Source organism: Hyperolius riggenbachi, chromosome 2, assembly GCF_040937935.1.
Source record: "Hyperolius riggenbachi isolate aHypRig1 chromosome 2, aHypRig1.pri, whole genome shotgun sequence".
In the NCBI taxonomy this organism is placed as follows: Eukaryota; Metazoa; Chordata; class Amphibia; order Anura; family Hyperoliidae; genus Hyperolius; species Hyperolius riggenbachi.
The window spans coordinates 130,409,280-130,431,399 of NC_090647.1; the positions used below are offsets into that span (position 1 = coordinate 130,409,280).

The following is a 22,120-nucleotide window of genomic DNA, read 5'->3' on the forward strand; positions in this document are numbered from 1 at the left end:
CTGAAGTGCTGAAGAGTTATTCTTTAGATCAGAAATAGGAAATTATTTAGAAAGGAAACAGGGCCAGATTTACCATAAGGCACTTTAGGCACGTGCCTACAGGTGCCTGATGATGGAAGGCGGCTCACTCCCCTACCCAAGTGCCTCCCTCCCTCCTTCTCTATGCAGAGTCCTGAGCTTAGTGTAAATGAGAGGTTTCTCATCCAGCTCTCAGCATTCCATTAACCAGATCCCCCTTCAGTCCGTTCAGTTGGGGGCACCTCTAGCTACTTAATACTGAGGGTACATCTGGCTACCTAATACTAAGGGGCACCTGTAGCTACCTATGACGGGCAAGGGAACAAAGGGAGAAGTGGCAGCTGGGCCAGCCAGCACACTTGCGGTGCGGTTCGGCGGGTGTTTGTAGGTTCATGGAGGGCGAAGTCTACGATGCCAGGACATTTATGCCTACAAGCTGCTGTGATGTAAATCCGGGCCTGATAGGAAATTATGTCCTGGGAGAAAGCTCATGAGAAAAAGTTAATTGGAGTGACAAATATATAAATAGTGAAGAGATAGCAATAGGTGACACAGATATTCATACTGAAAGTATAGCAACCTCAGAGTAGTATATGAATGAGCTTAGCAGTGATATGTGTGTTGGGTGAGAGGATATCCTAAGAACAGATGCTCCTTCAACAGTAGTGTCCGTAGGCAGAAGCCTTCAAGTGGACCTCCACAATTGTTGCCAAAAGGCATTCTCTTCAGTTTAGCTCTATACATTGCAGAAATTAAATGACTGGCAAACTTATTTCAACTTGCTTACACGTAAGAATGTCACACATGTTCCTAACAGAAACGGTGATACTGGAGTGTTGAAGTTTACTGCCACTCAATGGATTACTTCAAGTGTGGAAAATCAGTAACAAGCTCCTCCCCTGCACAGGTAATTACTCATGCAGCGAGGAGGAACCATACCGGACACAGAGTACAGATTGCAGGTTTAGTGTAATTTCATTATCGCCAGACCATTTCGAAATTTCATAACAGTGATGATATGTGACCTATAAAGCAGCAATTTATGGCTGAATTAAAAATAGGTCCCTCAGGTTAGTTTCTCTGGATCATTACTTTACTCTAATGTTCTCAAGGACAGATACCGTAAGCTTAATAAATTACCGGTAAACCTATAGTTAATGTAATATGACATCAGTTCTCTGCCACAAAGCAGCTTGTATACCTTGTGCTGCAATATATAGCACATAATCAGCATCTGACATGAGTGTAAAATGAATAATGCATTATACAAACTAATTTACTGCCGGGGTGACATTTATGCTCCAGGCATTGGGGTAACAAACATAACATTTACAAAGAGGCACAAACACCAGCAATATGCATTTTGCAAATTACACATAACAGGGCTGTGAAAAGCCTCTCCACATCTGCACAGAAATAAAGCATTGATTATTCCTGCATGCGCCCTTTGTGGGTGAACCATGTTGCTGGATTTTAAAAGGACTGAAAGCATGTGAGTTAAAGATTACATTTGCAGTTGGAGTGTGTGTGGGCGACCTGCTGTGGCAATGATCTCTGGTCTGGCTCCCCCCTAGCATGCATGAAACAAGAAGATAGGGCTTCTCTACAATGGCGATTATTCATAAAGCATTACCGCATGCAGTAATGCAGAAAACAGCTGACTTTACAGAGCACTTAGCAAAATGTCAATTCATAAAAGCAGTTACCGCATGAAAAGCTGAAATTCCCGAGCAGTGAGGTAAATTACCACCTTATGCGGTGATTAACTCAACACGTGTCAGTAAATGTCAATTCATAAAGATTAGAGCAGGCGGTAATGGCATGGAGAATACCGCCGCTTTAAAGAGCGATAACAGCAAAGTTAATGGAGACAGATCTCCCAAGCAGCAGCAGAGCGATTGAAACAAACAAGGCTTCCCATAAATACCCCAGGCTGTGTTTTTAACCTCTTGGGTACCTGTTTTCAGATGTATTTCACATCAGAAAGCCTGCAAGTGTAAAGTTTCTTGAAGTTCTTCTAAGCTGTGGCAATTAGATAGATTGTTTAGAAAGACTAATAGACAGATTCAGAGCAGATTCAGGGCGAGCAGAGGCAGTATAACAAAAATGCACATCTAAAGGGAAGTTGGGAATGCCTCTTTTATTGTAATTCTGTCTCTGCACGAAAAACAGGAATGTAACAATGTTGTAACAATGTTACCAACATCTGGGCTTTGGGAAAACACCACATTTCTATCCCAGCAGTGAAAATGTTTATGAATTAGCACACAGAAGTCTAAAATACTGAATGCTGTATTTTTCGGCCCAGATTTTTTACCGCACATGCTTTTATGAATGATAGCCAATGTGTGCCAAGTGGCAGCCGATGCCCAGAATCATTTATTACCCAACAGTACAGCTTCCTTCAACACAATGACAGCTACCTATTTCTGCTACAATATCTACTAGATCAGTGTTTCTCAACATTATTATAGCATGTCCCTCTTTAAGAAAGCAGAAGTTTGCCAAATAACCCCCTATTGTAGATATTATCTCAAGTACTGCTTGACACATATATATTATTTAGGTGAACTCAATATTTGTGCTTAAAATATATTCAGTGGAGTGTTGTACTGTGTTATCCACTAGCAGTGGCGGCTCCAGCGTCAATTTTTTTTTTTGGGGGGGGGGGGGCACGAGGGGGGTGGTTAGCTGGTGGAGCCCATTTGGGTGATCAAAATTGATATTTGTATGGCAAATTTTAGATATGTTTTGCCTTTGTGATAAAATTAAGACTAACAAGTTCAACAATTATTTTTTTTTGCAAATATAAGTGTCATCCAGATACATTAATTACAAGGGTTCGTACAGTTCGTGTCAACACCGCTCCACCCGCCAATCACTGGAGTGTGCTCGATCGGATCAGCTAGGTCCACAGAGTACAGCAAAAAGATCCGCACCAATCCAGGATTCCAGAAACAGTTTTATTTAGGACGTATCCAATGTAAAATATGCACATGCATCACAACGCTGACATGTTTCGAGCTGTCTCAGCTCTTAATCATAGCTCGGAATTACAAGGGTTCTTGCAAGGATTGTGAGGTATTTATGGCAAATAGATAAGACCCTTGGTTTCCTTAAAGGGAACCAGAGACGCCAGAAAAAAGATTTTATACATACCTGGGGCTTCCTCCAGCCCCATACGGTCGGATCGCTCCCACGCCGCTGTCCTCCGCTTCTTGTATCCGCCAGTTCCGGGTCCCGTAGTTTCGGCCAGTCGGCGTCAGCACGCGGCCGATTGTCCGCATCACAGGGGCTCCCAGCATACCCTTACGCGTACGGCTGCATACTGCGCAGCCGCACGCGTAAGGATATGGAGGGATCCCCGGATCATGCGGACAATTGGCCGCGTCCGCCGGAAGTGACGGGACCCGGTACCGGTGGATCCAGGAAGCGGAGGATGGCGGCGTGGGAGCGATCCAGGCTTATGGAGTTGGAAGAAGCCCCAGGTACGTATGAAATCTTTTTTTTTTTCCTTGTCTGGCCTCTCTGGTTCCATTTAAAGCCTACCTAGACTCAGGCTAACGTGGAGAGCTTTTTACAGACACTATCCCGTTCATTGTATGTAGCTAGAGCCAGGAAATGGTTAACTGTATGTTACTGAGTGTGTATGTGTGTGGGGGGCACTCAGAGGAGCACAGTGATTCCCCAAAGGGGAGGAGGGGGCAGTGCCCCACTATGCCCCAGTGTAGCCCTGCCCATGGCCATCAGTAAAAGCAAAAAGCTTTGAATCCGGATGATACCATTTGGCTAACTTATAGGAAACTAAAAAGTACACTTTCAACTTATTAGCCTTCTTCAGACTTGCTCCTGTATTAACATCTTGTTATTATACAGGATCAAAGTCTGAAAAAGGCTTACTAACCGAGAGCTTACTTTTTATTTACCTCTAAGTTAGCCAATAAATGGTATCATCCTGATTCAAAACGTCTTGCTTAAAATATGTTCACAGATTCTTTTACGCTTTTAATGAACTAAAAATGCTTATTCAGGCTTATTCATACATGATTCATAATGTACATGCACATTGCTAGCCTAGAGGCCTTTTGCTGAGGAGTGTGTGTGTGTTGGAGGAAAGCCACAGGGTGCATGACAGACTAGTTTCCAGTGTTTGGAATGAGGAGGAGAACATTGCGCTCAAAAACAACTGTAGTGAGGAGAACATATGCCATATTTATTTTCTTTTGAACAATACCAGTTGCCTGGCTATCCTGCTGCAGTGAGAGAGTGCCGCTCCCAGGACTGCCTCATGCCAAATTGCGTCATCTGGCTCCTCGCGAGATTAGCAGGGAACGAGTGCTTGCTTGAACGCTCGTTCCCTGCTGTAAACAAAGCAGGACCGCATGATCAGCCTGCCAGCTGCGATCAGAGCTGGCAGGCTGAAATAAACATAAAAAAAGCAAATGTTTATTTGCACAGGGCTGCGATGTAGTGCAGCACTGTACAGGGGAAAGCCTTGTCACTTAACTATCCCCCCCAACAGCTCACAATCTAATCCCATACATAGGCTAGAGCTCTATTAATGGAAAGAGAAGGAGGTAAAATTCATTTGGGTGGTACATTGTATGGCCGAGCAATAAACTGTTTAAGTTGCAAAGTGCTGAATTGTGAAAAATTGCCTGGTCACTCGGGGGGTATAAACCTCTGGTCCTAAAGAGTTTAACGTAACATAGGCAGAGAAGGTGGTGGTGGTGGGGGGCTATTAAAGTTTCACGGGGGGGGGTGGAGTGGATCATGGTTTGTAGCTACTCCCCTGCATACTGAAACAAAGCAACCAAGACTGTTGTAGGTAACGTGGTTTTCATTTACTGCAAGAATTAACCAACTCACTGTGGGATGCGAAAGTTTGGGCAACCTTGTTAATCGTCATAATTTTCCTGTATATCCATCTTGCTGCATTTCCTGTATATCCATCTTGCTGCAGATGGCACACTTTACACAAGGAGATGCTGTATGCGGGTGAGTGATGCAGAAGAAGCCTTTTCTCTGCCCACAGAACAAACAGAGCCACTTGAGGTATGCTAAAATACATTTGGACAAGACAACTTCATTTTGGAATGAGGTGCTGTGGACTGATGAAACTAAAATTGAGTTATTTGGGCATAACAAGGGCCGTTATGCATGGAGGAAAAAACACAGCATTCCAAAAAAACACCTGCTACCTACAATAAAATATGTTGGTAGTTCCATCATGCTGTGGGGCTGTGTGGCCAGTGCAGGAACTAGGAATCTTGTCAAAGTTGAGGGACGCATGGATTCAACTCAGTATCAGCAGATTCTGGAGACCAATGTCCATGAATCAGTGACAAAGCTGAAGCTGCACCAGGGTTGAATCTTTCAACAAGATGACAACCCTAAACACTGCTCAAAATCCACTAAGGCATTCATGCAGAGGAACAAGTACAACGTTCTGGAATGGCCATCTCAGTCCCTAGACCTGAAATAATTGAAAATCTGTGGTGTGAGTTAAAAAGAGCTGTGCATGCTCGGAAGTCATCAAACCTGAATGAACTAGAGATGTTTTGTAAAGAGGAATGGCCCAAAAAACCTTCAACCAGAATCCAGACTCTCATTGGAACCTACAGGAAGCGTTTAGAGGCTGTAATTTCTGCAAAATTAGGATCTACTAAATATTGATTTCATTTATTTTTTTGTGGTGCCCAAATTTATGCACCTGCCTAATTTTGTTCAAACAATTATTGCACACTTTCTGTAAATCCAATAAACTTCATTTCACTTCTCAAATATTACTGTGTGTGTCTCCTATATGATATAGTTAACTGACATTTTTTATCATAACAACCAACAATTTATACAGGAAAATCATGGCGATTAACAAGGTTGCCCAAACATTCGCATCCCACTGTATTTGTTTTGTGTTTAGTGTTACCTTAAGTATAATGCAATCAGATACAAAATCTAATTATGGTGAACTTGAAGTTTAACCACTTACTCCACAGCTCAGTATATCTACGTCAGCTGTGGCTTCCTCCAAGCCACCATGACGTAGATATACTGACTTGCTTGCAGCCCTGCTGTGCACGATCGGGTGCGCTGCAGAGCGCACCCCCCGGCACTGTCAGATGCATTACTAATTGGCGAAAGGGAACATGTTCCCTTATAACCAATTAGTCCACCCCCCTCCCATGAACAATCGGTGCAGTAGTCAACTGCAGTGATCGTTCATTTGTCCCCCTCTTTGCACAAATCATTAAAAAAATCCTCCAGCAAGCAGCTTCACTCACCTTACCTCGTTCCTGCGACTATCCTGAAGCCCGAGCCTCCGATCCCCGATCTGCAGTCAGCCCCGCTATGCTGAATATCTGGGTCCTGGCTTGATGACGTCATCAAGCCGGGACCGGATATTCGGCATAGCGGGGCTGACTGCAGAGCGGGATTCGGAGGCTCGAGCTTCAGGATAGTCGCAGGAATGAGGTAAGGTGAGTGAGGCTGCTTGCTGGAGGAATTTTTAATGATTTGCGCACGGAGGGGTCTGCCTGATGAGGGGAGGCATCTGGCTATCGATCCTGGGGGGAGGGGGTATTTAAAAGGGGGGGGTGTTAAGATCACTGGGGGACATCTGGCTAACTGGGGGGGTGTCTAATAGTAAGGCACATCTGGTTACCCTGCGGGCGGGAATAACCTAATACCGGGGGCACATTTGGCTATGATGGGGGGCCGGTGCTAATCCTGGGGGCATATCTGGCTAAAATGGAGGAATGCTGATCCCAGGGGCACATCTGGCTATAATTAAGGGCACTATTCTTAGGGGCGCATCTGACGATCTATGCTGGGGGTGGCAAATGCGGGGGACACATCTGACTATACGTGGGGGCTTATATTGGGGACTACTCGGGGGGGGGGGATGATACTGGGGACATATCTGGCTATCTATTCTGGGGGAGATAATACTAGTGGCATGGTTTTTATGACAGTAGCACTTTTTATTTTTAAGCTGGAACCGGTAAAAACTGAGAAGTCATGAATTTGATTTTTTTCCCTTTTCTTTTTCCATTAAAATTAATAGAAAACAACTATTTTCTTAGTACAAAATACCCCCCAATGAAAGCCTAGTTTGTCTTGAAAAAAATGGTATATAGATCATTTAAGTGTTATGAGTAGGGATAAAGTTATTGCTGATTAACTAGGATCATGGCTAAAAAGTCAAAACGGCTCTGGTCCATAAGGGGGAAACAAGGTCTGGATGCGAAGTGGTTAATAATTTATCATTCTCTGGAACAGGTTGTTTTCTGACTAGCTGTCATTCCTGTTTCATTATATAGGATGTATGTTAAAGTCTATCTTTTACTTGCCTTGCCAGTACCGATCTCATGCAGAGCGTCTTCAAGTACGCCAATGTCAAAGAATAGAGCTTGCTATGGAATAAGCTGGGGAAAGGTAACACACAGCTGCAGGAAATAATATAGCAGATGAATTACAGGAAGCGCATCACATACCTAGATGTGTTTGTACATTTCATCTGAGACAAATGTATACAGTATGATAAAAGAAAATGGAAGCTGCTAACACAATCTGTCCAGGAAAAGCTGGTATGAATGCTGAATTTTATTCACAATAATTATGGTCTCGCAGCAGTAAACTCCTACGGAGATCCTATTTTAACACCAGTTGGGAGCATGAAGGCTGAGTGGGCGTTTACAGTTGCTGCATAGCAGCTTAAACCTTCGCATTAAACAAACCAGACTGAGATCTCCTAGGGAATCGGAGGTGTAACACGGAGCATCCTGATGAAGGGCAAATCGCACCCATAGAGGTCATGCCGTTAGTCACTACCATTAGCCCAACGCCACTACTACGCTATAGTGCAGAAAGGAATGCATGGGAGCTCCAATCTTCACTATTTGCACACAGGTATTGCATCCATCAAAATAACTGTATGGTGATTACATATACAGTATACTTATTATCTCTCCAATGAATACACATCAAACTCAGAAGCAAGGCTGTATGTATTCATTTTGTGCCACTAGGCCAAGTTGCGTTGTGCAGCAGTGCCCCTCCCGATCCATGCGCAGCCCCCTCTTCCACGTGTATTATCCATGTACAGTACCCCCTTTCTTTCATGAACAGCTCCCTTAAAGCAACACTATCGCGAAAAATTGTAACATTTAAAATACATATAAACATATACAAATAAGAAGTATGTTTTTTCCAGAGTAAAATGAGCCATACATTACTTTTCTCCTATTTTTCTGTCACTTACAGTAGGTAGTAGAAATCGGACATTGCCAATAGGTTTTGAAGTAGTCCATCTCTTCATGAGGGATTCTCAGCAAGGCTTTTATTCTTTATAAAGAAGACATTCCCTGAAAAGGATTTATACAATAATGTTGACCAGCCTCCCTGCTCGCTGCACATGTTTTTGGCAGTAGGACAGAGCAACTGCTATTCAGTATCGTAAGTGCTTTTGAAACTAAACAAAATCCTGAGAATCCCCTATGACAAGATGGGCTAGTCCAAAACCAGTCAGTTCTGCCAGATTTCTACTACCTACTGTAAGTGACAGCAATATTAGAGAGAAGTAATTTACGGCTCATTTACGGCTTATGTATTTCTTATTTGTATGTGTTTACATGTATTTTAAATTTTATCCTGTGCCCACGATATCCTCCTGGTCCCCTCTGGCCAGCAGCGGCAACCACCGCAAAGCTGGATGGTCGCTGAGAGTTGGCAACCTCTGCGCCTATATATCCCAGGCCCCTATACTGTCCCTTATATCCTCCACACTCTTATGGACTGTATACCCCAACCCCCTATTCCCTTCCTTATAATCCCACAACCCCCCCTCCCATGCTAATGCTAATGTCTTGCTTTGGCAATACTAAATGTATTTGGTCCTGCCAATAAAGCATTTTTGGATTTGGATAATTCCCCACATTAATTTTGTTTGCACATCTTGTGACTCTAGAACAAACACTGTCCTCTCAGAGAAGCTTACCGGCAGAGGTAACTCTTTAATGCCATCTTGAAAATGTACAGAGAGCAAGATGGCATTTACCATGAAATCTGGACCACACATTCTGCAGCTATGGCCAGCAAGCTGAGAAACTCTAGAAAAGCAAAGTTATTTAGGTATGCAGAGCACGGTAGAGATGGGATCAAGTGGAGGAAAGTTTCATTCAGGGCTACTTTAACCGCTTGCCGACCACGTCACGCTGACAGAAGTGGTCGCGGCGGCAGCCCCAGGACCGCCTAACACAGATTGGCGTAAGGTCCTTGGGCGGGTATTGCAGGAGATCGTGCACACTGTTGCACGTGCATCTCCGCATGAATGACGGAGCTCCGCTCCGCCTTCAGCCTCCCAGCGGCGATTGACGTTAGGAAACTGTTAGATGGCGAAACCGCCGTCTAATTACCCCGTACAGCGCTGCGATCTAAGGCAGCGCTGCACTGGGGACAGCCGTGTGACATGGCTGTCCCCTCCAGATGCAGGGAAGTGATCGGCTGTCATAGGCTGAATCCTATGACAGCTGATCACGCTGATAGGCTGGCGGGGTGAGGGAGGGAGAGGGGAATACAAAAATATATAAGAAAAAAAACAGCTAAATTTAATAAAATATAATAACATAAATATTTGTTAAAAAATAAACAAACATCTGGGGGGGCGATCAGACCCCATCATCAGAGAGCTCTGTTGGTGGGGAGAAAAGAGGGGGGAATCACTTGTGTGCTGAGCTGTATGGCCGTGCAGCGAGGCCTTAAAGCTGCAGTGGCCCAATTTCAGAATAATGGCCTGGTCTTTAGGGGGGTTTAACACTGCGGTGGTTAAAGCCATTGTAAAAAAGCAACAGATACTTACCTAAGGAGTATAACAGAACCTTCCTTTTCCTCTCACGGTCCCCTCATTCCAGTGCTGTCACCTTGTCAGGGGCGTAGCAATAGCCATAGCAGCCATAGCAGCTGCTATGGGGCCCTGGAGCATAGGGGGCCTAGAGGGTGCATAATGTATTTACCATTAACTTTTATGTGTTTCTTCACCCTCTGACTTTGTCTCAGTGCCCATGAACTATGTGCAGTGTTGATTGCATGAGAATGTGAATTACCCGTTTTACTCATATCCATAGAGTAGAGGCAAGACGCATAACTTAGGAGTGCTTGCATCTGAGGGCCCCATGAAAGTTTTGCTATGGAGCCCCATGATCTCTAGCTACGCCACTGCACCTTGTTCTAATTTTCCGCCAAGGGAGGCTTTAAAAGATTTCAGGAGCTCGAGTGCTCCCAAAGACAGTGTTCCAGAAGACTGGTGGCTCTGCGGGCATGCGTGAGCGTGCGAGAGAGTGCGCCCAAGCAGGTGCAGTACCAAAGTCTCCCACACTGGCACAGAGCAGTATTTGATCGGTCTGTTGAATACTGCTTACGGGGGTGAGAGCACTAAAACGAGGGGACCAGGAGAGAGACAGGAAGGCACTATAGGACTAAGAGTCTTACCTTTCCATAAGTAAGTACCTGTTTGTTTTTTATTTTGGTTTACATTAACTTTAGGAAGTTAAAAATATCTTTTTATAATCAAACTGCTGGATACCCTTATTCTTTTTCCCTTTTAACAGGTCTAAGTTTCAGATATCAGCGCTTCCCATCATGATGTGCTCACCTAGGGCAGCACCAGGCACAGACCTGCCACTGGCTCCGCTATGAATACAGACACATTAGTAAGCTGAAGCATTGTTTGTTTTTGTTATGGATAGGCACAAGTCGATGTGATGCGACTGACTGGATAATGGAGTGCGGATGTCCAGAGGGCCTTAGAATGATTTTGCAGGCTGTCACTTCTAGTTACTGCCCTTCTCTACATACATCAGTCACTCTGACTAATAAGAACACCGAGTTTCTTTTGGATTGTAAAATAACTGAATTTGTGCGATCCCACACACTCCTTTCATATCTGCCTTCCCCATTCATTGTCTCCCCACAATCCATACAATAACACACCGTTGTGATCTTTACAGAAAGGGCCCCTTGCTGGGAACACAAGGTTGGATGTAATTGCATGGTTGTTGTGAAAGAAGTTCAGGGCACACCTATGCCGATTCCTTTTCTTCAGTACAAAGTGTACTCATTTTTTGGATTATGGAGAAATAAATGTAGGCCCTTTATAGAGAAAAATTAATTGAATGTACCAGCTCTGTAGCTGGGTGCATTATACTAGAAGAAGGGAGGCAGCAAAGGTGTTCGTTTAATTAATACTGCAGCTCAAGCATTACAACCTCATCTAGGTAGAGCCTAAATAATAAAGAGTTTCTGTCCTACAAAGAGCCAACTGAGGACTTGCAGTAACATATACACACAAGGCCGGAGCTACCATTGAGGCAAAGGGGGCTATTACCACAGGGCCCAGAGTGCTGCCGGGCCCCTCTTTGTCTCCCCCTGACTGCTCCCCAGGGGCTCTTTTTTGGCCTCTGAGTACCTCCCTGCCTAGGAACTTAGGAAGTTCCGGGCACCTCCCTTCGTAGTGACAGAGGTATCCCCCCGGGAGATCAGGAATAATCTGGTGCAACCGTGCAGGCCATTGATCTGCACAGCAATGTGAGTGCTGGGGCCAGGGTCCCCAGGGATGATTATTATACATACAGTGTTGGGGTGGGGTCATGGGGGGTGTACCTGTAATAAAAGCGCTTGTAAAAAAAGGGCACCGGATATTGCTGCAAGTAGAATATCGGTAACATTATCCTTATTCTACGTCTTCATTCATACTTAATTCTCTAATTTTTCCAATAATTTACTTTGACTCTACTCTCGCACAGAATCCTCCCTTCCACTTTCTCTACTGATGCCTTACCCTTAACCCCTATCCCCATGGTGCCTAACCCTTAACCCCATGCCTAACCCTTAACCACTTTCTCTACTGATGCCTTACCCTTAACCCCTATCCCCATGGTGCCTAACCCTTAACCCCATGCCTAACCCTTAACCACTTTCTCTACTGATGCCTAAAGCTTAAAGAGAACCAGAGATCAATGAAAAAAAGATTTTATACATACCTGGGGCTTCTTCCAGCCCCATCAGCCTGGATCGCTCCCACGCCGCCGTCCTCCGCTGCCTCTATCCCCCGGCCAGTCAGGGCCAGACGACGCACGCGCAGTGCGCTCCCTCCGTACTGTGCAGGCACATGCGTAAAGTAGGCGCCAGCGAGATGGAGGGAGTCCAGGCTGATGGGGCTGGAGGACGCCCCAGGTATGTATAAAATCTTTTTTCATTTTTCAAGTTCCTTCATCTCTGGTTCCCTTTAAGCCCCCTTTCCATAAAGCCGTGATTAGCGGGGCTACACACTATGCAAATTGTGGCTATGAATAGCAACGCAAATTATAGCTGCAATTTTCATAGCGGGTAGCTCTGGTGCCTGCTATTTTATTAGGTGCCTCCTGGTGCCCAAATTTCCGTGTAATGTCACTAATCGTGGCTGTTTTCATTACCACCTATGGATTCGCTCTTTTCCTGTTTCTTGTGGGGGTTGCTCAGGCTAAAACTTGCACCGGGGCCCATGGCTCTATAGCTCCGCTACTAAATATGTGCTACTAGCTGATGGCCCGGCATTGCCCGGGTATGTATTTGGCTGGTGTTGACTCCGCCCACTTTTTCTAACCCTAACACACAATTACTCAATGACCTAGTTTGTGATGTGCTTTGCGGTCTTTGACATCAATAATTTGCATTGAAATTAGACAAATCTGATTGGCTGTTTGTGGCTCCACCCCCTTTTCTGAATTTGAACCCCAGTCACCCAAAGACCAACTGTACCAGGTTTGAGGCTTGTGCCAGTAACAGTGCAAGAATGGCAGCAATTAAATATTCCCCTTGAAAATCAATAGGTGAATTTTGATTGGCTTTTGTAGGCTCCACCCACTTTTCTGAATATTAATCCCAGTCACCCCGTGACCAACTGTGCAACATTTGAGAACCCTACCATTAACAGTGTAAGAACGGCTGCAGTTTACATTTTCCCAGTGAAATTTATATTTGTCTCCACCCACTGATGGTCCGGCATTGCCCGGGTATGTATTTGGCTGGATTTGGCTCCGCTCACTTTTTCTAACCCTAACACACATTTACTCAATTACTCAATGACCAAGTTTGTGAGCTTTGCAGTCTTTGGCATCAATAATTTGCATTGAAATGAAACAAATCTGATTGGCTGTTTGTAGCTCTACCCCCTTATCTGAATTTGAACGCCAGTCATCGAATGACCAACTGTACCAGGTTTGAGGATTGTGCCATTAACAGTGCAAGAATGGCAGCAATTAAATTTTCTGCTTAAAAATCAATAGGTGAATTTTGATTGGATTTTGTAGGCTCCACCCACTTTTCTGAATATTAATCCCAGTCACCCAGTGACCAAGGTTTGAGAACCCTACTATTAACCTCCCCGGCGTTCTATTGAGATCGCCAGGGAGGCTGCGGGAGGGTTTTTTTTCAATTAAAAAAAAACTATTTCATGCAGCCAACTGAAAGTTGGCTGCATGAAAGCCCACTAGAGGGCGCTCCGGAGGCGTTCTTCCGATCGCCTCCGGCGCCCAGAACAAACAAGGAAGGCCGCAATGAGCAGCCTTCCTTGTTTGGCTTTCCTCGTCGCCATGGCGACGAGCGGAGTGACGTCATGGACGTCAGCCGACGTCCTGACGTTAGCCGCCTCCGATCCAGCCCTTAGCGCTGGCCGGAACTGATTGGTCCGGCTGCGCAGGGCTCGGGCGGCTGGGGGGACCCTCTTTCGCCGCTGCTCGCGGCGGATCGCCGCAGAGCGGCGGCGATCAGGCAGCACACGCGGCTGGCAAAGTGCCGGCTGCGTGTGCTGCTTTTTATTTGAAGCAAATCGGCCCAGCAGGGCCTGAGCGGCAGCCTCCGGCAGTGATGGACGAGCTGAGCTCGTCCATACCGCTCAGGAGGTTAACAATCATAAGAATGGCTGCAGTTTACATTTCCCCAGTGAAATTTGTATTTGTCTCTGCCCACTTTTTGTTTATGGGGATAAAATGTATCTTATATGTTATTCCAGGTAATGTTGTACTATGTGTGTGCCAAATTTCATTCAGCCATTGTTGCGTGATTGAGTAACAAACATCCAAACTTTTGCATTTATAAGTGAACCAGAGACGAACATAAGTTGAAAATGTAAAAAAGATGTTATACATACCTGGGGCTTCCTCCAGCCCCATAAGCTTGGATGGCTCCCACGCCGCCGTCCTCCGCTGCCTCTATCGTCGGTACCAGGTCCCGTCACTTCCGCCAGACGCGGCCAGTCTTCCGCATGCACAGGGGCTCCCTCCGGCTCTGTACGCATGCGCCTGCGCAGTACAGAGGGAGCGCCCTGCGGTTGCGTCGACTGGCTCGACTGGCCGAAATGACGGGACCTGTTACCAGTGGACTGAGGCAGTGGAGAAAGGCGGCGTGGGAGCAATCCAGGTTAATGGGGCTGGAGGAAGCCCCAGGTATGTATAAATATGTTGTTTTTTCATCTCTGGTTCTCTTTAAAATATTAGTAGGATGTAAATCCCCCCCCAAAAAAGCAACCAAATGTTTCAGTGTTCGATTTAAAACTCCAGAGAGAGGTGTTGATGTAATAAATGAAATAAGAGCACAAAACGCAGACCACAAACAACATTTTTAAGTTTGTGGAAGTGTAATCGCATAAAGGATATTCTGTTTATTAATTTGTTTGTTCTTTGGCACTAGCAATGAGGTTAAGGGTAAAAACCTCTGAAATAAAAGCGCTTCACTGGCAGAAGGGATCCATCATTACAGTAATTATTCCTCACTTCTCGCAGACCTCATTCATCCGCTTGTGAGACATGAAAGGCTGATCGCGGCCTTTGTCAGGGATTGGGCCTCCGTTAGCATTAGGTCAGGGATTTACCGCAGCACTGTCACCTCCGTGGCACAGACAGCCTTCATCCCTTCTGTCACATGGAGAATTTAAATATAATTATGCAAAAAACATATTTCTGGAGAATGTAGCTGCTAAGCTATAATGGCTTCATGCTAATCACATTGCTTGGTATGGAGCGCCTCACTACAAATTCTGTGAGGTAACTGTCTTGGAAATCAATTAAAAAAGTTATAAAAGCTATTATCTGTTTATCACTAGTGAGCTTTTAACTCATTTCCATCCTGATTGCTCATAAATTAAGCCTTGCCCAAATGTTGGACTGTTCTCGGCCGAGGTGGCTGGTCTGGGCCGTGTGCGAACGAGAATCTAGTGTATGCACAGGTGTCTTCCGAGGTCTGCCGATGTCGCTCAACATTCCTGGCAGGAACCCTGAGTCAGGTTTGGGGTGGAAAAAAGCTGCCATGAGCAGTAATCCAGAGCCTGACTTGGGGTAGCCTCCGGGAGGTATAGGGAGACAGCCGGGTAATGGCGTTTCAACTCACCTCCCCCGGTATCCAGGCGCCTGCAACAATTCTCCTTCCTGTCTTCGGAAGACGGCGATCTTATTATAAGGGTACAGCTAACCTGGAGGGCGGAGGGAGAATTGCAGCACTGGATCCCAGGGGGGTGAGTAACTGCAGGGGCTGCTGCAGATCTCACTGCGGTGTGATTTTTTTCCCTGGTTTTAGGCTCTAAAAGCATGTGAAAAAAATTGCACCATTTTTCGACCTTAAAATCTGGAAATAATCATACCGCCAGGGGGGTTAATGATCTGGCATGTCAGATTTTAAAGCAACAACCGTCAGCCTAGTCCTTTGTATTTTTCGCATTTTAAATTCAGATGGCAGTTCTAAGTTCACTTTTTGTGTGTGTGATTCATATGTCTATGCAAGTCAATAGTAAAGCAGAAAATTTACATAAAAATTAGCTTTTGCCTGAAAATTTACAAGCAAGTTCATTAGATGGATTTTTTTTGTAAAAAAAATCGCAATACTTAATTTTGCATATGCATTTGCAAATGAAAATTGCACACACACAAAAAATGAGTAAAGCATGCTGAAGATCGCATGCATACCGGGCTGGATTTACCATAAGGCATTGTAGGCGCATGCCTACAGGCGCTTTATGTGGCAAAGGCGGCTCCCCTCCCTTCCCCAATGTCTCCTCTCTCAGCAGAGCTGAAAGGCAATGGCACTCATCACCCTGCTTCAGTCTGGCAACCTCAGGCACGTAGTTAGGGGCGGAGATCTGAGGCTTAATCAGTGCCTCCTGTGAAAGTGAGAGTAGCGTGGTGGGCAGTGTTGGATATTGCATCCTCCCTGCACCGCACCCACTCTGGCTACACACACTGCCATTTGCCGCTTGTTCCTCTTATCTTGGTGGGGGGGTGGGCTTGATGTAATGTAAGGTGGTGATTTAGTTTTGTGTAGCCCCACCTCTGATTGTGTGTAGCCACATTGTGTATGGTAGCTAGGGCCATATATATAATTATCACAATTTTTTGTTGATTATTTAACCACTTCGGAATCAGCAGCCTCTGCCCCCTTAAGGGCCAGAGGCTGCTGGTACGTTAAAACGCAGCATGCCGACGAATCGCCGCAATAATCCATTGCTCTCACCGGTCACGCCGCTCTGTCCCCGCCGCAGGCTGCTCTCTCTGCCTCTATGACGGCACAGCGCTGTGCACCAGTCAGGAGCCGCTTTTATTGGCTCCTGACCCTGTCACTCAATGTAAGCCAATGGGATTGACTTACACAGTAATGACAGGGCCAGGAGCCAATGAAAACGGCTCCTGCCCGGCTCACAGTGCTCTGCCGTCATAGAGGCGGCAGGGCAGCATATTGCGGCGGAGATCGAGCGGCGACAGCGGCGGGAACGGCCGGGGGCTCGCGTTGAATGGGACGTAGAGTTTACGTCCGGTCAGATCCGCAGCGCCCCCTGCCCGCCATAGATTTAAACTGCGTCTGTCCCTAAGAAGTTAAGTAAAGGGGGCCTTGTCCAAGATTTTGCTGGGTAAGTCCACTCTTTGATTTCCACCACTGCTAGGTTCAGGTAAATTTAGCTCTTTATGTGATATAAGAAAATACGGTCCGGGATTGGAGGTGTGACCTGTGTTGAGGGGTGGAGTTTAGGGCAAAAGAATATCTGTGCCTACAAGCTCCTGAGGTGTAAATCAGGCTCTGTGAGCATAAGAAGGACAGGTGTCAACGGCAGGGCCGGATTTCTGGAAAGGTCAGTAAGGCCACGGCCTAGGGCGATAAAATGAGATAAGATAAGAAGGCCGGCATGACTTGGAGAGAGAAGAGGTCATATGTCAAAGTAAATCATCTCTTCTGGTTCCGCAGCACAGCCATCCAGCGCCCTGCTCTGCACTAATATCTGACTTCCAGAGTTACCCAATCCCTGCATCTCTCTCTCACTTCCTGATGTGTTAAAACAATCAGGATCAATCATAACGGTCACCTGATAATCCATTCCTTTGTATGATAGACTTACAGATCGATGTGAGAAATGCCAGAGATTTACATTACAAAGCAGATAGAACTAAGTTCCTCTGAGGTTTAATGCAGGCATTCCCAAACATCAGTGAGCTCTGCAGTTTCTTCACCTCTTTTACAGCTTTGACACTGACCTCAGCAGTTGTTAATTTATCTAATCCTGATTTATGACTGTTTTTCTTAGCTAGCAGTGGTCTCTTCTTCCTTAGTTAACTCTTTCCTGACTCATTTTCTGTCCTCCAGCTCCTACCATCTATGAGACTGCAGGATAAAAAATGCTGTTTTATTCCCTTTGATTGCTAAACTGTCATTTTAAATTACACCTGAGCAGTGGTGCTCATCCAATATTTGGGTATCCGAACTACCCAGATAATCTGAACTTTTTCCACTATCCGAACTTTGAATAGCAATTCTGATATTTTTTTTTAAAATCTGAATAGCACTATCCGAGCAAACTCGGATTTCCCATCTGAGAGAGAGAGGGATTTTAAGTCCCCACATCATTAAAAAAACATGATGCTACATGCCTCATTTACCCTAAAAACGTTTTAAAGGCAATTTAAATAAGCCTTCTTCAGACTTTGTTCCCGTATACTGCCAATATGTTAGAGCACACCACCATATGTACATTCAGCATTCAAAAGAGATGCATAGATTTTACAGCAAATATAAATACATGTCATTCAGATGCTTTAAAATGAAACTGAACTCTTGCACAGGACAGAAGGAAAACAGAGATATGTACCATGTATGTATTTCGAGAGCCTGTCTAATTCCCCCTCCTCTGTGTCACAAGTTGTAATTTGATCTCTACACTGTGAGTGTCACCTGACTGCCACAACAGCTAAGCTCATTTGAAAGCACAGGATGTTAAAAATATGCCAGTCGCAACAGAGGACAAAGAAGCAGCGCATGCTCTGGCCACTCGCGCTCCCTGTAATGTCTCGCTCCTGCCCAGATGTGCACAGCAACCGAGGCCGGTACAGTGTTATGCATTCTTGACAAGTACCGGTCATACATCAGCGTCATTTCTCAAGTATGCATGCCCAAAACACTATCGGCTGCTGTGCACATTCGGGCAGGAACGCAAATTACAAGAATTATTTGTTGAATGGGGTACAATGCAGCACAACTGAGATGAGCCCATCCAAACCAATGAACGCTAGTCAGAGTGTTGGACAATTTTTTTTTTGGGGGGGGGGGGGGGGGGCGGCTTGGTGACAGCAGGCCTAGGGCACTGGAATGTACAAATCCGGCCCTGGTCAACGGCCCAAAGGCATAATGGAACTATTGTATTTTGATATTTTTTTTAATAAGCACGTGGTGATTTGAAATTCTAGAACATTTTAAAGAGCAACTCCAACATTTCTCCAGTGCTCTGTAGCCAATCAGAATCAGAATCAGAATCATTTATTTCGCCAAGCACCACTAGGTCGTACCCGGAATTGGTTTAGGCATGTACAGGGCTACGTGTGGAATCAATGGAAGAGTTTGTTTCAATGTATTTATTTAGTTTTTGGGACATAAGTTCAAACCATAGACCAGTCCTGTCTTAGCAAAGCTTCATCACAACACTCTTGTGGTCTGGATCATCATATTTGCATCATTGTCCAACTTTTTTCCCCCTCTACTGCTAATTGTATCCCAACAATTTTATTACTTAATAGTATTCCTATTTATTCTTTAAATATAAAAAGGAGAAACATTTCCAATGCTCTGCAGGCAATCAGTGGTAGAGCTTGTTTCTATTCCTGTATATTCCTCATAATTATCTGATGTCAAATCAGTTACCGTTTAAGTACTCGTTCAAGAACTCCTCATCAGCCAACACAGACATCCAGAGCTACAGGAGGAAACTCATTCACTGCCCCACCCCCTTTCATTCAACAGTTTGATTGATGATACTGTGCCAGGGCATAGCAGCAGTCCATCCTATGCACAGGCCTAGTATTACATCACAGGAGCCTATAGCCACAGATGTCCTGGCACCTTAGACTTCACCCTCCACAAACCTACAAGCTCAGAAAGTCTGATAAAATAAGCTCAAACACTGTGGATCATGGGCTATGTAGAGTTAAAAGGAACTTATGGGCATCCTCGCTTGTCCAGAGCTGCGCAAGCGCAGTTGTCCAAAAATGAAACAGCTGCTGCGGGGGACTGGATGATCGTCCCAGGATGGTGCGGGCACTGGGTGCCTGGTGGCACTGCAGGAGGCTGGTGGAAGCCTCCTCTAGTTAAGGTTCCCTTTTAGTACTGATGATATCTGGAGAACCACAAGTTGCAGGCTAGCAGTGTTGGGAGTAGCTGAAAGGTATACCTCAAGCAAATTATTTCTCTCATACTTGTATCACACAATATGTAACAAAATATTATCATAAAGTTGGGGGTAATTCAGAAATCTTTCCCTCCCCTTGCTCAGCCCAAACTTTTCTATGAGTGGTCTGTTATCTGGGACCTCTCCAGTTTTCGTAGCCACCTAAAAAGCCCTGTCAAGCCTTTGAAACTTGCTTTTGATTATGTTTTCTTGCTAATAACAGGAGTTCCGTCACAGAGGGCAAGCAAACTCCAACTACAAACTCGATTGGCTTCAGTAGCTTTATTTTAGGAACTGGACCCTTTTGGCTAGGGGTGGGGCTTTGCCCGAACTGTCTTGCTCACCCACATTTAGGCTAGGTTCATAGTGGTCAGTTGCAGAACTCACGCATTATAATGACTGTGAACAGCAATAAAGACTGGCCATAGACTTTAATACAAAACCTACATGCAGCGAGTTAGAAAAACGCGTTCCGTTACTGTGAACAGGCCCATAGAGTTGAATGGGCAGTGAGTTGATATGCAGAATTATTCTGCAATGCAACTGACCACTGTGAACAGGGCCTGAATTGTAATTTGATTGCTATGTTTAAGTTTACGTGTATCTCATTCTTTTGTCTCCCTATGTGACATCGATATAAAGCCTAGTGGGTGAATTATCAAGCACTGTAGAAGCTTAACTGGCTACTTTTATGCACTCAGCGCTTATAATAAAATGTCACCTGACCAACTTTGGATGTGGGAAAAAGTTATGGGATATAAATGTCCTATTATTACCCAGTGTTTCTTTAGTTTTAGCTTTTTTACCGATTTGAGGGGCAGAAATAAAGGCTCTATTCTGTTTGCCAAGATGCTTTTTCTTCTCTATAAATCTTTTCAGGCCTATAATTGAAAGGCTTTTAAACACGTCAAATTGTGAGTCATGTTTTAAAAATAGCATAGTGTAAGTGAAAAAGATCTTCTTAGTACATATAATATGCAGTCCTATAAAACATACACTCTAATACATGCATTCAAATAGTACATAATGTATACTTTGTCACCTGAATGAGGTGTAAATTAACAGTATGGAGGAAGAGGATCATTATTTAGCAAATTAAAACTTGGGAGTAGTGTGGATGCAGGATTTAAAAAAAACCATAGAAGACATGACCACCAATCTTCTATGCTGGGGCAGGGACTCACCTTTGTGCTGTGGGTGGGCAGGGCCGGTTATAGACTTTTTGCCACTTGAAGCAATACATTGACCCACCATTCCCCCTCCCCAATGTGTGTGTGCAAAGCCGGACCAGAGAGGAGAAGCTGTTCATTGCAGGCACTGGCACTACACTTCACTACTGACACTACATCTCCCTCTGTTTCCTCAAAGACAGCATTCCCTCACTGGTGGCCCACAGCATCCCAGCTCTGCCCCCCCAGGATGCCGGGTAGGTGCTGCATCACTCACCCGCTCTCAGCAGATTATCGATGGCAAGATCACCAGCCACACATGAAGTCCTGCTTCCTCTCTGACTACAGCGGTGCCTCGTGTGACCCAGTAGCACGTAACAGGTCACATGAGGCACTGCTGTAACCAGGATTACAGAACGCTGGGCAGGTGAAGGGAGATCCCATTACTGAAACGCTAAGAGCAGGTGAGTGAAACTGTGCCGTGCATCTAGGGAGGGGGAGATGGTGAGGGGGACATTTGGGGAGGGGAGCCACCTCTTGTCGCTCTCTAATTGACAATGTGATTCACGTTGCTTCATGGAAGAATCCCCCCTGTGGGTGAGAAAAAGAGAGAACACCAAGAGCCCAATATAGTGTAGTATGTACTGGTAATGTATAATTGGAAGAGTAATAATATTAATTTAATACTCACAAACCAGGGTTACCAATTAGGCAATTACTGTCAAAGCAGGTGGGGAGAGTGTCCTGACCCCACTCAGGATTAAAAAGTCGCTCTCTGTAGTAGAAGAAGGAAGGGTACAACCCTCCACCAAGGGTGGACTTGATGTAGATAATAGGATAACAGAGGCACCAACAGAATAAAAAACACTAAAAGAACTTAAAAACCCATCCTGGTAATAGAGGAGGCAGTGGTGGACTCACCTCCTCCAAGCAGAACACACGACTGTGGATTTTCAGTCAAAACTATTTTATTGGATACTCCAACTAAAGTGCAACGCGTAGTGCGGGGTACAAACCCGCTTCATCAGGCAATAACAGATAGGAGTAAATAGCATCTGCCAGTATCATCAACGCTGAGCACCTCAGAGCGCCTCACTTTTACCAGACGCTTCAATATCCCAGTTGATGTCTGGATAATTTAAATCACCCATAACTATGACTCCATGTTTGCTTGTAGCTTTTTTTAAATCTGTAATTGTATTTC

The 22,120-nt window shown here is 45.0% G+C and overlaps 1 protein-coding gene across 2 annotated transcripts in view; it reads left to right on the plus strand.

Annotated features, from left to right (window-relative positions):
- AGAP2 (ArfGAP with GTPase domain, ankyrin repeat and PH domain 2) overlaps positions 1–22,120 on the plus strand; it is a 419,192-nt gene that overhangs the window by 112,703 nt on the left and 284,369 nt on the right. The gene's annotated exons all lie outside the window — the stretch shown is intronic.